We start from the raw sequence: 14,771 nt of genomic DNA on the forward strand, positions 1-14,771 counted from the left end.
GTGAACAGGTTGCACCCACCTCCTTATACTGTAGTAGATAAGAAATCCATACAAGGAAGAACTCAGAGCTCAGAAAAGGAATTCTAGAAATGATAGTGGGTTAGATCCACCTTGGATCCAAAATCGCTAGTCAAGGAGGAGAGAACCATATGCAGGACATTTTTAGTTGAGGATCAGGGTGTATCAGACCAGAAGTTTGGTAAATAAGAAGGTGCAAACCTTGAAAGAAGACCAGGGTCTTAATCACAACAGAAATAATAGCAACAAAAACACAAAAACATATAATTGTAGGAAATGAAGGTGCAAATTTTCAAAGACAGGAAAAGCACAGCTGGAAGATGCCAATAACAAAGGGGAAAACTTGACAAATGAGTTGGCTTTTCTTCCATAAACTTAGAATTTTTCTCATAGTTCACCTCTTTAGATCTCGGTCCCGTTTCTTGCTAACTTAGTTAAGAAAATACATTTACTTTTTCTCCTTCCCACTCTGCCTTCTTCCCCACCCCCACCCTGATCCTTTTCTCTTTATTGTTTCATTTTTCAGTCAAAATTCATGAGCTGAAGAACCATGCACCTGAATTATTTTATTAGGATATTTAGCTGACATTATTGTGAAAGATGAACAAAATACTAAGTGAAAACAAAGTCTTAGGACTTTCCTGGCGGAGCAGTGGTTAAGAATCCGCCTGCCTGGCCTTACACTTAGGTCTTTAATCCATTTTGAGTTTATTTTTGTGCATGGTGTCAGGGAGTGTTCTAATTTCATACTTTTACATGTATCTGTCCAATTTTCCCAGCACCACTTATTGAAGAGGCTGTCTTTTCTCCACTGTATATGCTTGCCTCCTTTATCAAAGATAAGGTGACCATATGTGCGTGGGTTTATCTCTGGGCTTTCTATCCTGTTCCATTGATCTATATTTCTGTTTTTGTGCCAGTACCAAACTGTCTTGATTACTGTAGCTTTGTAATATAGTCTGAAGTCAGGGAGCCTGATTCCCCCAGCTCCATTTTTCGTTCTCAAGATTGCTTTGGCTATTCGGGGTCTTCTGTGTTTCCATACAAATTGTGAAATTTTTTGTTCTAGTTCTGTGAAAAATGCCAGTGGTAGTTTGATAGGGATTGCATTGAATCTGTAGATTGCTTTGGGTAGTAGAGTCATTTTCACAATGTTGATTCTTCCAATCCAAGAACATGGTATATCTCTCCATCTATTTGTGTCATCTTTAATTTCTTTCATCAGTGTCTTATAATTTTCTGCATACAGGTCTTTTGTCTCCTTAGGTAGGTTTATTCCTAGATATTTTATTCTTTTTGTTGCAATGGTAAACAGTAGTGTTTTCTTAATTTCACTTTCAGATTTTTCGTCATTAGTGTACAGAAATGCAAGAGATTTCTGTGCATTAATTTTGTATCCTGCTACTTTACCAAATTCATTGATTAGCTCTAGTAGTTTTCTGGTAGCATCTTTAGGATTCTCTATATATAGTATCATGTCATCTGCAAACAGTGACAGCTTTACTTCTTCTTTTCCGATTTGGATTCCTTTTATTTCTTTTTCTTCTCTGATTGCTGTGGCTAACACTTCCAAAACTATGTTGAATAATAGTGGTGAGAGTGGGCAACCTTGTCTTGTTCCTGATCTTAGTGGAAATGGTTTCAGTTTTTCACCATTGAGGACAATGTTGGCTGTGGGTTTGTCATATATGGCCTTTATTATGTTGAGGAAAGTTCCCTCTATGCCTACTTTCTGCAGGGTTTTTATCATAAATGGGTGTTGAATTTTGTTGAAAGCTTTCTCTGCATCTATTGAGATGATCATACGGTTTTTCTCCTTCAATTTGTTAATATGATGTATCACGTTGATTGATTTGCGTATATTGAAGAATCCTTGCATTCCTGGGATAAACCCCACTTGATCATGGTGTATGATCCTTTTAATGTGCTGTTGGATTCTGTTTGCTAGTATTTTGTTGAGGATTTTTGCATCTATGTTCATCAGTGATATTGGCCTGTAGTTTTCTTTCTTTGTGACATCTTTGTCTGGTTTTGGTATCAGGGTGATGGTGGCCTCGTAGAATGAGTTTGGGAGTGTTCCTCCCTCTGCAATATTTTGGAAGAGTTTGAGAAGGATAGGTGTTAGCTCTTCTCTAAATGTTTGATAGAATTCGCCTGTGAAGTCATCTGGTCCTGGGCTTTTGTTTGGTGGAAGATTTTTAATCACAGTTTCAATTTCAGTGCTTGTGATTGGTCTGTTCATATTTTCTATTTCTTCCTGGTTCAGTCTCGGCAGTTTGTGCATTTCTAAGAATCTGTCCATTTCTTCCAGGTTGTCCATTTTATTGGCATAGAGTTGCTTGTAGTAATCTCTCATGATCGTTTGTATTTCTGCAGTGTCAGTGGTTACTTCTCCTTTTTCATTTCTAATTCTATTGATTTGAGTCTTCTCCCTTTTTCTCTTGATGAGTCTGGCTAATGGTTTATCAATTTTGTTTATCTTTTCAAAGAACCAGCTTTTAGTTTCATTGATTTTTGCTATTGTTTCCTTCATTTCTTTTTCATTTATTTCTGACCTGATCTTTATGATTTCTTTCCTTCTGCTAGCTTTGGGGTTTTTTTGTTCTTCTTTCTCTGATTGCTTTAGGTGCAAGGTTAGGTTGTTTATTCGAGATGTTTCCTGTTTCTTGAGGTAGGCTTGTATTGCTATAAACTTCCCTCTTAGCTGGGATTACAGACCTAAGTGTAAGGCCAGACACTATCAAACTCTTAGAGGAAAACATAGGCAGAACACTCTATGACATACAAGACAGCAAGATTCTTTTTGACCCAGCTCCTAGAGAAATGGAAATAAGAACACAAATAAACAAATGGGACCTAATGAAACTTAAAAGCTTTTGCACAGCAAAGGAAACCATAAACAAGACCAAAAGACAACCATCAGAATGGGAGAAAATATTTGCAAATGAAGCAACTGACAAAGGATTAATCTCCAAGATTTACAAGCAGCTCATGCAGCTCAATAACAAAAAAACGAACAACCCAATCCAAAAATGGGCAGAAGACCTAAATAGACATTTCTCCAAAGAAGATATACAGATTGCCAACAGACACATGAAAGAATGCTCAACATCATTAATCATTAGAGAAATGCAAATCAAAACTACAACGAGATACCATCTCACACCAGTCAGAATGGCCATCATCAAAAAATCTAGAAACAATAAATGCTGGAGAGGGTGTGGAGGAAAGGGAACACTCTTGCACTGTTTGTGGGAATGTAAACTGATACAGCCACTATGGAGAACAGTATGGAGGTTCCTTAAAAAACTACAAATAGAACTACCATACGACCCAGCAATCCCACTACTGGGCATATACCCTGAGAAAACCATAGTTCAAAAAGAGTCATGTACCAAAATGTTCATTGCAGCTCTATTTACAATAGCCAGGACATGGAAGCAACCTAAATGTCCATCGACAGATGAATGGATAAAGAAGATGTGGCACATATATACAATGGAATATTACTCAGCCGTAAAAAGAAATGAAATGGAGGTATTTGTAATGAGGTGGATGGAGTTAGAGTCTGTCATACAGAGTGAAGTAAGTCAGAAAGAGAAAAACAAATACAGTATGCTAACACATATATACGGAATCTAAGGGAAAAAAAAGCCATGAAGAACCTAGTGGCAAGACGGGAATAAAGACACAGACCTACTAGAGAATGGACTTGAGGATATGGGGAGGGGGAGGGGTGAGATGGGACAGGGTGAGAGAGTGTCATGGACATATATACACTACCAAATGTAAAATAGATAGCTAGTGGGAAGCAGCCGCATAGCACAGGGAGATCAGCTTGGTGCTTTGTGACCACCTAGAGGGGTGGGATGGGGTGGGATGGGGAGGGTGGGAGGGAGGGAGATGCAAGAGGGAAGAGATACGGGAACATATGTATATGTATAACTGATTCACTCTGTTATAAAGCAGAAACTAACACACCATTGTAAAGCAATTATACTTCAATAAAGATGTTTAAAAAAAAAAAAAAAAAGAATCCGCCTGCCAATGCAGTGGACACGGGTTCGAGCCCTCGTCTGGGAAGATCCCACATTGCCACAGAGCAACTAAGCCTGTGCACCACAACTGCTGAGCCTGCGCTCTAGAGCCCGTGAGCCACAACTGCTGAGCCCTTGTGCTACAACTACTGAAGCCCATGTGCCTACAGCCCGTGCTCTGCAACAAGAGAAGCCACCGCAATGAGAAGTCCACGCAACACAATGAAGAGTAGCCCCCACTCGCTGCAACTAGAGAAAGCCCGCGTGCAGCAACGAGGACCCAACACAGCCAAAGATAGATAGATTAATTAATTAATTAATTAATTAAAAAAAGTTTTAGACGTTGTTTCTCTTCATAAAATACTCAGTATTCTTATAGTACTCTCTAGCAGTCAACTATCAGTGTAACAGACCGCACCAAAAGTTAGTGGCATACCAAAATATTGTCATCGTGTTCAGATTGGTTGGTTGGGGTGGCTCTTCTCACGTGCCCCATTTTTCTGGGGCAACACATACCTCATTCTTCTGGAACAAGTGGGCTACCCAGCTTATGTTCTTGATGAAGTTGCAGAAGTTCAAGAGGGCAAGCCCAACCATGTGAGCACATTTCATGTCTGCTTGCATGCTGTTTGCTAATATGCCATTGATGAAAGCTTGTCACATGGCCAAGCCTATCATCAGTACAACAAGGAAATATATCGTGTTTCTAGTGAGAGGAAGTGAGAAGTGGTAAAGGGTGTGGGTACAGAGATGGCAGAAGAATTGGGAGTCTACTACAATGCAGGCTCTGTAAACTTTTCTGGGTTTTACATTCTTTTTTACATCTTACCTTGTACTCATTAACATATACACACAAAATTTTGTATTTTACCACTTTAGCTTAATATGATTTTGTAAAGATTAACTTCTATATAGATTATATATTTGCTGTTTAAAAATATACAGTTTGCTTAAATCAAACTGTGCTTCTAGGTTCATCTATATCAAAGGTATTTGTAAATACCTTTACAAATTAAAGAATGCAGAGTCATTTAGCAGACACCCTTTGTCCTTTGCCCTTTACCCTACCTAGAATTTGGACAGGATGCTGGAGGAGGAAACATTGAGTGACATTTAGTGACTGTCACATACGAATGTTTAGGGGGAAGACAGAAGATTTCAGCAGATCCTTTTTTTCTAGTGGTGACTTGTTTTCCATGTCATATCCATTGAGCTTTCTTTATTTCATGGTGCCATCTTACAGTTTTGGGGGACTTGTTTTAAGAAATGCAGAGATGTAGAGAGGAGCATGGTTCTTAATTAGGGAAGTTTAGGGGAAGGGTTTTGGTAGTAGAATCTTATCCTACCTCTTTTTCTCTCCAGTAGAGTATAGTCGATTATATAGATCAATAGAGTATAAACAGATTTAAAGCAAATGGGGGCAAGTGATCAATTTTATTTGGGATCTTTTATGACAGATTGGAAAATGAGATGATCCTTTTTTTCCTTGAATAGGGTAGAATTCCCCCTGGTGTAATATATCCACCTAGTGCTTGGCCTGCCAAAGGCATGTTTTTTCCAAACATCCTAGGTGCCTCAATGCTGGCTGACTTTAGGTAGAGAGAGCGATTAATAGGGCTGCCTGGATTTCATTTTGTGGTCTCATCCCCTAGTTAAAGTAGCCCAATGAATACCTGTTTTCCTTAGTTCTTCTTAAGTTTAGCCATCAGGCAGATCACTCCTTTTCTTGTTGGGAGGCATAAATTAGTCAGTGAAGAATGGGCTTTTAGAAACGTGAGAATGGAGTTACAGAAAGATAGAGAAGATGAAAAGGCAGAGGGCTATGTACCAGATGAAGGAACAAGAAAAAACCCCAGAAAAACAACTAAATGAAGTGGAGATAGGCAACCTTCCAGAAAAAGAATTCAGAATAATGATAGTGAAGATGATCCAGGACCTCGGAATAAGAATGGAGGCAAAGATTGAGAAGATGCAAGAAATGATTAACAAAGACCTAGAAGAATTAAAGAACAAACAAACAGAGATGACCAATACAATAACTGAAATGAAAACTACACTAGAAGGAATCAATAGCAGAATAACTGAGGCAGAAGAACGGATAAGTGACCTGGAAGACAGAATGGTGGAATTCACTGCTGCGGAACAGACTAAAGAAAAAAGAATGAAAAGAAATGAAGACAGCCTAAGAGACCTCTGGGACAACATTAAACGCAACAACATTCGCATTATAGGGGTCCCAGAAGGAGAAGAGAGAGAGAAAGGACCAGAGAAAATATTTGAAGAGATTATAGTCGAAAACTTCCCTAACATGGGAAAGGAAATAGCCACCCAAGTCCAGGAAGCGCAGAGAGTCCCATACAGAATAAACCCAAGGAGAAACACGCCGAGACACATAGTAATCAAAGTGGCAAAAATTAAAGACAAAGAAAAATTATTGAAAGCAGCAAGGGAAAAACGACAAATAACATACAAGGGAACTCCCATAAGGTTAACAGCTGATTTCTCAGCAGAAACTCTACAAGCCAGAAGGGAGTGGCATGATATACTGAAAGTGATGAAAGGGAAGAACCTACAACCAAGATTACTCTACCCGGCAAGGATCTCATTTAGATTTGATGGAGAAATCAAAAGCTTCGCAGACAAGCAAAAGCTAAGAGAATTCAGCACCACCAAACCAGCTCTACAACAAATGCTAAAGGAACTTCTCTAAGTGGGAAACACAAGAGAAGAAAAGGACCTACAAAAACAAACCCAAAACAATTAAGAAAATGGTCATAGGAACATACATATCGATAATTACCTTAAACGTGAATGGATTAAATGCCCCAACCAAAAGACATAGACTGGCTGAATGGATACAAAAACAAGACCCATATATATGCTGTCTACAAGAGACCCACTTTAGACCTAGGGACACATACAGACTGAAAGTGAGGGGATGGAAAAAGATATTCCATGCAAATGGAAATCAAAAGAAAGCTGGAGTAGCTATACTCATATCAGATAAAATAGACTTTAAAATAAAGAATGTTACAAGAGACAAGGAAGGACACTACATAATGATCCAGGGATCAATCCAAGAAGAAGATATAACAATTATAAATATATATGCACCCAACATAGGAGCACCTCAATACATAAGGCAACTGCTAACAGCTATAAAAGAGGAAATCGACAGTAACACAATAATAGTGGGGGACTTTAACACCTCACTTACACCAATGGACAGATCATCCAAAATGAAAATAAATAAGGAAACAGAAGCTTTAAATGACACAATAGACCAGATAGATTTAATTGATATATATAGGACATTCCATCCAAAAACAGCAGATTACACGTTCTTCTCAAGTGCGCACGGAACATTCTCCAGGATAGATCACATCTTGGGTCACAAATCAAGCCTCAGTAAATTTAAGAAAATTGAAATCATATCAAGCATCTTTTCTGACCACAACGCTATGAGATTAGAAATGAATTACAGGGAAAAAAACGTAAAAAGGACAAACACGTGGAGGCTAAACAATACATTACTAAATAACCAAGAGATCACTGAAGAAATCAAAGAGGAAATAAAAAAATACCTAGAGACAAATGACAATGAAAACACGACGACCCAAAACCTATGGGATGCAGCAAAAGCGGTTCTAAGAGGGAAGTTTATAGCTATACAAGCCTACCTAAAGAAACAAGAAAAATCTCAAGTAAACAATCTAACCTTACACCTAAAGAAACTAGAGGAAGAAGAACAAACAAAACCCAAAGTTAGCAGAAAGAAAGAAATCATAAAGATCAGAGCAGAAATAAATGAAATAGAAACAAAGAAAACAATAGCAAAGATCAATAAAACTAAAAGTTGGTTCTTTGAGAAGATAAACAAAATTGATAAGCCATTAGCCAGACTCATCAAGAAAAAGAGGGAGAGGACTCAAATCAATAAAATCAGAAATGAAAAAGGAGAAGTTACAACAGACACCGCAGAAATGCAAAGCATCCTAAGAGACTACTACAAGCAACTTTATGCCAATAAAATGGACAACCTGGAAGAAATGGACAAATTCTTAGAAAGGTATAACCTTCCCAGACTGAATCAGGAAGAGAAGAAACAAATATGAAACAGACCAATCACAAGTATGAAATTGAAACTGTGATTTAAAATCTTCCAACAAACAAAAGTCCAGGACCAGATGGCTTCACAGGTGAATTCTATCAAACATTTAGAGAAGAGCTAACACCCATCCTTCTCAAACTCTTCCAAAAAATTGCACAGAGGAAGGAACACTCCCCAAACTCATTCTATGAGGCCACACATCACCCTGATACCAAAACCAGACAAAGACATACAAAAAAGAAATTACAGACCAATATCACTGATGAATATAGATGCAAAAATCCCTCAACAAATACTAGCAAACAGAATCAGCAACACATTAAAAGGATCATACACCACGATCAAGTGGGATTTATCCCAGGGATGCAAGGATTCTTCAATATACGCAAATCAATCAATGTGATACACCATATTAACAAATTGAAGAATAAAATACCATATGATCATCTCAATAGATGCAGAAAAAGCTTTTGACAAAATCAACACCCATTTATGATAAAAACGCTCCAGAAAGTGGGCATAGAGGGAAACTACCTCAACATAATAAGGCCATATATGAAAAACCCACAGCAAACATCAATTCTCAATGGTGCAAAAAACTGAAAAGCATTTCCTCTAAGATCAGGAACGAGACAAGGATGTCCACTCTCACCACTATTATTCAACATAGTTTTGGAAGTCCTAGCCACGGCAATCAGAGAAGAAACAGAAAATAAAAGGAATACAAATGGAAAAGAAGAAAGTAAAACTGTCACTGTTTGCGGATGACATGATACTATACATAGAGAATCCTAAAAATGCCACCAGAAAACTGCTATAGCTAATTAATGAATATGGTTAAAGTTGCAGGATCAAAATTAATGCACAGAAATCCCTTGCATCCTATACACTATGAGTGAAAATCTGAAAGAGAAATTATGGAGAAACACTCCCATTTACCACTGCAACAAAAGAATAAAATACCTAGGAATAAAACCTACCTAGGAGACGAAAGACCTGTAATGCAGAAAACTATAAGACACTGATGAAAGAGAAATTAAAGATGATACCAAACAGATGGAGAGATATACCATGTTCTTGGATTGGAAGAATCAACATTGTGTGAAAATGAGGTATACTACCCAAGCAATCTACAATTCAATGCAATCCCTATCAAATTACCAATGCATTTTTTACGGAGCTAGAAAAAATCATCTTAAAATTTGTATGGAGACACAAAAGACCCCGAATAGCCAAAGCAGTCTTGAGGCAAAAAAATGGAGCTGGAGGAATCCGACTCCCTGACTTCAGACTATACTACAAAAGCAGCTACGTAATCAAGACAGTATGGTACTGGCACAAAACAGAAACATAGAACATGGAACAAGATAGAAAGCCCAGAGATTAACCCACGCACCTATGTCAATCTAATCTATGACAAAGGGGCAAAGATATACAATGGAGAAAAGACAGTCTCTTCAATAAGTGGTGCTGGGAAAACTGGACAGCTACATGTAAAAGAATGAAATTAGAATACTCCCCCTACACCATACACAAAAATAAACTCAAAATGGATTAGAGACCTAAATATAAGTACTGGACACTATAACTCTTCGAGGAAAACATAGGAAGAACACTCTTTGACATAATCACAGCAAGATCTTTTTTGATCCACCTCCTAGAGTAATGGAAATAAAAACAAAAATAAACAAGTGGGAACCTAATGAAACTTCAAAGCTTTTGCACAGCAAAGGAAACCATAAACAAGACAAAAGACAACCCTCAGAATGGGAGAAAATATTTGCAAATGAATCAACGGACAAAGATTAATCTCTCAAAATATATAAACAGCTCATTCAGCTCCATATCAAAGAAACAAACACCCCAATCCAAAAATGGGCAGAAGACCTAAATAGACATTTCTCCAAAGAAGACATACAGACGGCCACGAAGCACATGAAAAGATGCTCAACATCACTAATTATTAGAGAAATGCAAATCAAAACTACAATGAGGTATCACCTCACTCCTGTTAGAATGGGCATCATCAGAAAATCTACAAACAACAAATGCTGGAGAGGGTGTGGAGAAAAGGGAAACCTCTTGCACTGTTGGTGGGAATGTAAATTGATACAGCCACTATGGAGAACAATATGGAGGTTCCTTAAAAAACTAAAAATAGAATTACCATATGACCCAGCAATCCCACTACTGGGCATATACCCAGAGAAAACCGTAATTCAAAAAGACACATGCACCCGAATGTTCATTGCAGCACTATTTACAATAGCCAGGTCATGGAAGCAACCTAAATGCCCATCAACAGACGAATGGATAAAGAAGTTGTGGTACATATATACAATGGAATATTACTCAGCCATAAAAAGGAACGAAATTGAGTCATTTGTTGAGACGTGGATGGATCTAGAGACTGTCATACAGAGTGAAGTAAGTCAGAAAAACAAATATCGTATATTAATGCATGTATGCGGAACCTAGAAAAATGGTACAGATGAGCCAGTTTGCAGGGCAGAAGTTGAGACACAGATGTAGAGAATGGACATATGGACACCAAGGGGGGAAAACTGCGGTGAGGTGGGGATGGTGGTGTGCTGAATTGGGCGATTGGGATTGACATGTATATACTGATGTGTATAAAACTGATGCCTAATAAGAACCTGCAGTATAAAAAAACAAACAAAACAACTACTACTAAACTTTCATTGGGTTATTTGTATGGAAATATGTTAATATAAATGTTTCAGACATTACATGAAATTTCTAAAAATCTTATATTTGTATTTGTATGGAAATATGTATGGAAATATGTTAATATAAATGTTTCAGACATTACATGAAATTTCTAAAAATCTTATATTTGTATTTGTATGGAAATATGTATGGAAATATGTTAATATAAATGTTTCAGACATTACATGAAATTTCTAAAAATCTTATATTTGTATTTGTGTGGAAATATGTATGGAAATATGTTAATATAAATGTTTCAGACATTACATGAAATTTCTAAAAATCTTATATGTTCTGGTATAATGTTATAAGTAATAATCCTAGTTATTACTTTAAAATGTATATCTCAGAAATAACTAATTTTCTTGTCAACTGCATTATTATGAACTTTCATCAAATCTTTAACCATGGTCATTTTTAAGTCTCTTGTCATTTACAGACAGTTCTGGGTGTACTCTGATGATTTTGCAAATATGTTCCTATAAAAGGGTTTCATCTTCAAGAAATTCATGGAAAAGACTCTGACAAGTACAGGTTTCTGGTAACTGACTGTACTGCTGAACTGAATGAATAAGCATTTTCAGAACTCTAATGAAAAACTGATGAACTCATAAAAGTGCTAACAAAAGATCAAGATGAAAAAAAAAATTAATTACATGGGACTGAGTGAACTGATGAGGATGAGTATAATTTTTGTGACTTTCTGTCTGAATTTAAAAAAAAAAAAATCCCACAAGGACTCAGAGGCAAAGAATATACAAATCAATTTTCACTGCAAAGTAAAGGAGCTGTTACAGTGGAGGATTACTGGACTGAATGTCAATATTATGACATAGTATGAGTGTGTTTCATGTTTGGTAATTGCAATCATTGTTGCTTTTGTTGTGGTCATCCATGTACAATGCTTGGTGTCAGTCTATTTATCTCTTGTAAAAATAAAATACAGTGTGTGTGTGTGGAAAAAAAAAAAAAAAAAACGTGAGAATGGAATAAGGGCTACCACAGTATGGTTCGTTCTTCTTAAAAGAATGAAATTTATTCAATCTTTGTCAAGTTCTATTGTTTTTTTGTTTTTCACTCTAGTTTATTTTGTGTTTTCTGTTTTTTTCCCAAAGGTCATTTATTTTCTTGTCCTTGTATATTTTCAGATTTCATAGATAACACTTTTGGTTTTTCCCTTCCTCTAGCACCAGCAGACGTTTTTGAACCAGCTGAGAGAAATTACTGGGATTAATGATGCCCAGATACTACAGCAAGCCTTGAAGGTATGGCCTCTGTTTTGCAACATACAGTTTCTAGTACACCCTCATCTCCACTGCCTACCATATTTGAAACTTGAGTTTTTTAATTATACCATGGGTAGTAGTAGAGATATAGGAAAGAACTTTTATAAAGTAAGAACCTTACTTAACATAACATACTGCAACTTCAAGCATGTTAGCTTTTAGCAGCCTAATGTTCCAAGATACCTTGGAGTGAAAGAAGACCTCTCCATGTGAAACACTTTTCATGCACAAAGGAGGGAAGTGAATCCAAGTGCTAATGGCTGGTTTTACCCAAGAGACATGATTTTAGAGTTTAATTGGGGGTGGGGGGCAGGGTGGGGTAGAGGAGGAGGAGGAAGAGGAGGTGGGAGAAAATTAATAGAGTATCAGAAGTTACATTTTTTTCTTCCAAGAAGGAGAAATATAAATTGGCTAACGTTCAATTAATTGCACCTTAAGAACATTCAACATCAAACTGTTTTATTATGCACTAAATGAAGGGCATGATTTTTGTTATATTTTATGAAGTATGCTCATTTCCACACAGTGGCACCCAGATGAGTCAAATCACATGGATATGCACATTGAAAGAGAGCAAGTGAATGAAAGATGTTCAAGAACTAGAACTGCATTTTAAGTTTATTTATAGATTGCTGCCAAAGGCTAACAGCAGTACAGCATTTTTGCTGCTATGGGCATACACATAGCTTCAGTCCTTTGCAAGTTGCTCTGAGAGACAACATTAATTATATCATTTTTGATTTTGAGCCAAAAGTTCTTCATTTGTTTCTAGAAATAATTTATCTTTTGGATGATTGTAATCATAATCATCATAATTGTAGTGATAATAACTAGCACTTATTAAGCACTACAGTGCTATTCTAAGTACTTTATGTGGCTAACTCATCCTCCTAATAACTATGACGTAGGTATTATTTTTATCCCCTTTTTAAAAGATAAGGAAACAGAGAAGTTAAAGTGACTTGCTGAAGATCACATAGTATGTGCAGGAGCTTGGACAGAAACCAAGCTGCCTGATCCCAGTGCCTCACATAATTTCTGCTTTTACTGGAAGCTTTGCTTCAGCTTTTTTCCCCATCAGGAAAACGATGAAACAGTACTGTTAGGAGCATTTTAATGCATGGTTATGATGCCACTGTAAGTATTTGGAGAGGAAGCAAAAGTGTTGTACCTCAATTTTTATGATTATGACATTTAGATGATTGCCAGTCCTTTCTTTATTCTGCTAAATATGATTAAATCATTCCATGTCTATTTTCAGAAATTGCCTTTCCCGTTCTGTATCACTGAGTGTGGGGCTACACCCATTACTTTGTCAGGGCAAATTTGGGGAATTCACTTTTTTTTTTTTTTTTTAACTTGGGAAACACGTAGTATATGCTAAATTAAATAAACGTAAAAAATTAAATTATTGTCTGCATTTCCTTTGAGGTAGGTTGTGTGACCATGTTTTTTTTTTTTTTATTTTAAACTTTTGTTTCAGTTACCAGTATCTGGGGAGGAAAACAGTGTACTTAAACCTTAATTGTTGCTCAATATAAATTTGTAAGATGTTTAATAATGAGTTGACTCTCTCAGCAATATACTGACAAGGAGTCTACTTTTGGGAGCCGCAATGTCATTGATCGATTTTAGCACTTTTACTGTATTTTATTTTGAGAATTTATTTATACCTCCAAAGTAAGTGTAGATCCCTGCTGCATTCAGTTTATTATTATTGTATGAGAGAGTATATGGAAAGCCCTTAGCACATTTCTTGGCACATAGCGTTCAATAAATGTTAGCCATTGTTATTACAATTATTTTACGACTAGTTTACTTATCTAACTATAGACTATGCTAAACCCATATTTTGGATGATTCATTTAAGAATCTTATAACGGTTGTGACAGATAACAAAGTTTAAAACAGCGGTGCTTTTCAGACTGCACTCTTACTTTTTTCTCTCCTCAAAGGCTGCTAGAATTGGAGTTAGGATGGGTTGGGGACTTCATTCTTCCAGTTGCTCAGGCCTCAAATCTTGGAATCATCCTGTTCTTAACCCTTTTATCCCTCCCCACGTTTAATATGATAGCAAATAATGTTGGACTCTCTGCTTGTACCCATTCTCTCCTATAGTCTATTCCCAGCATACAGCCAGAGTAATCCTTTTAAAGTGTAAGTCATACCATGTCATTTCTGTCCAAAACCTTCCACTGGCTTCCTATTATGCTTCGTGTGTATGCTAAACTTCTAAAGGCCTACGTAGTATTGTGGGTTATGGCCTTCTGTTACAAAGATAACTTCATTACTAATATCTGGATTTCATAATGTGGTTTCAGTGAGCTGTCATAGAGCTAGCGTTATATTTATTGTTAACTGTGGAGAGAATATAGAGATAAGTGGGCAAGTCTCTTCTCATTTTGCTATTTCAAAAATTCTTAGTTTTTTAGCATCTGTTTTCTTCTAAATTAACTTTAGAATAATTTTGTCCAGGTATACTTTTTCTTTTTTTTTTAACATCTTTATTGGAGTATAATTGCTTTACAATGATGTGTTAGTTTCTGCTTTATAACAAAGTGTCCAGGTATACTTTTGATGAGAACTACA

The 14,771-nt window shown here is 36.7% G+C and overlaps 1 protein-coding gene across 2 annotated transcripts in view; it reads left to right on the forward strand.

The window, feature by feature from the left end:
* The window catches only part of USP25 (ubiquitin specific peptidase 25), a 144,992-nt gene that overhangs the window by 16,444 nt on the left and 113,777 nt on the right, over positions 1–14,771 (forward strand). For both annotated transcript variants that reach the window (XM_036851646.1, XM_036851647.1), the window contains exon 2: positions 12,084–12,161. The gene's annotated coding sequence lies outside the window, so the exon portion shown is untranslated. The remainder of the gene's footprint in view (positions 1–12,083; positions 12,162–14,771) is intronic.

Source organism: Balaenoptera musculus, chromosome 4 (genome assembly GCF_009873245.2).
Source record: "Balaenoptera musculus isolate JJ_BM4_2016_0621 chromosome 4, mBalMus1.pri.v3, whole genome shotgun sequence".
Lineage (NCBI taxonomy): Eukaryota > Metazoa > Chordata > Mammalia > Artiodactyla > Balaenopteridae > Balaenoptera > Balaenoptera musculus.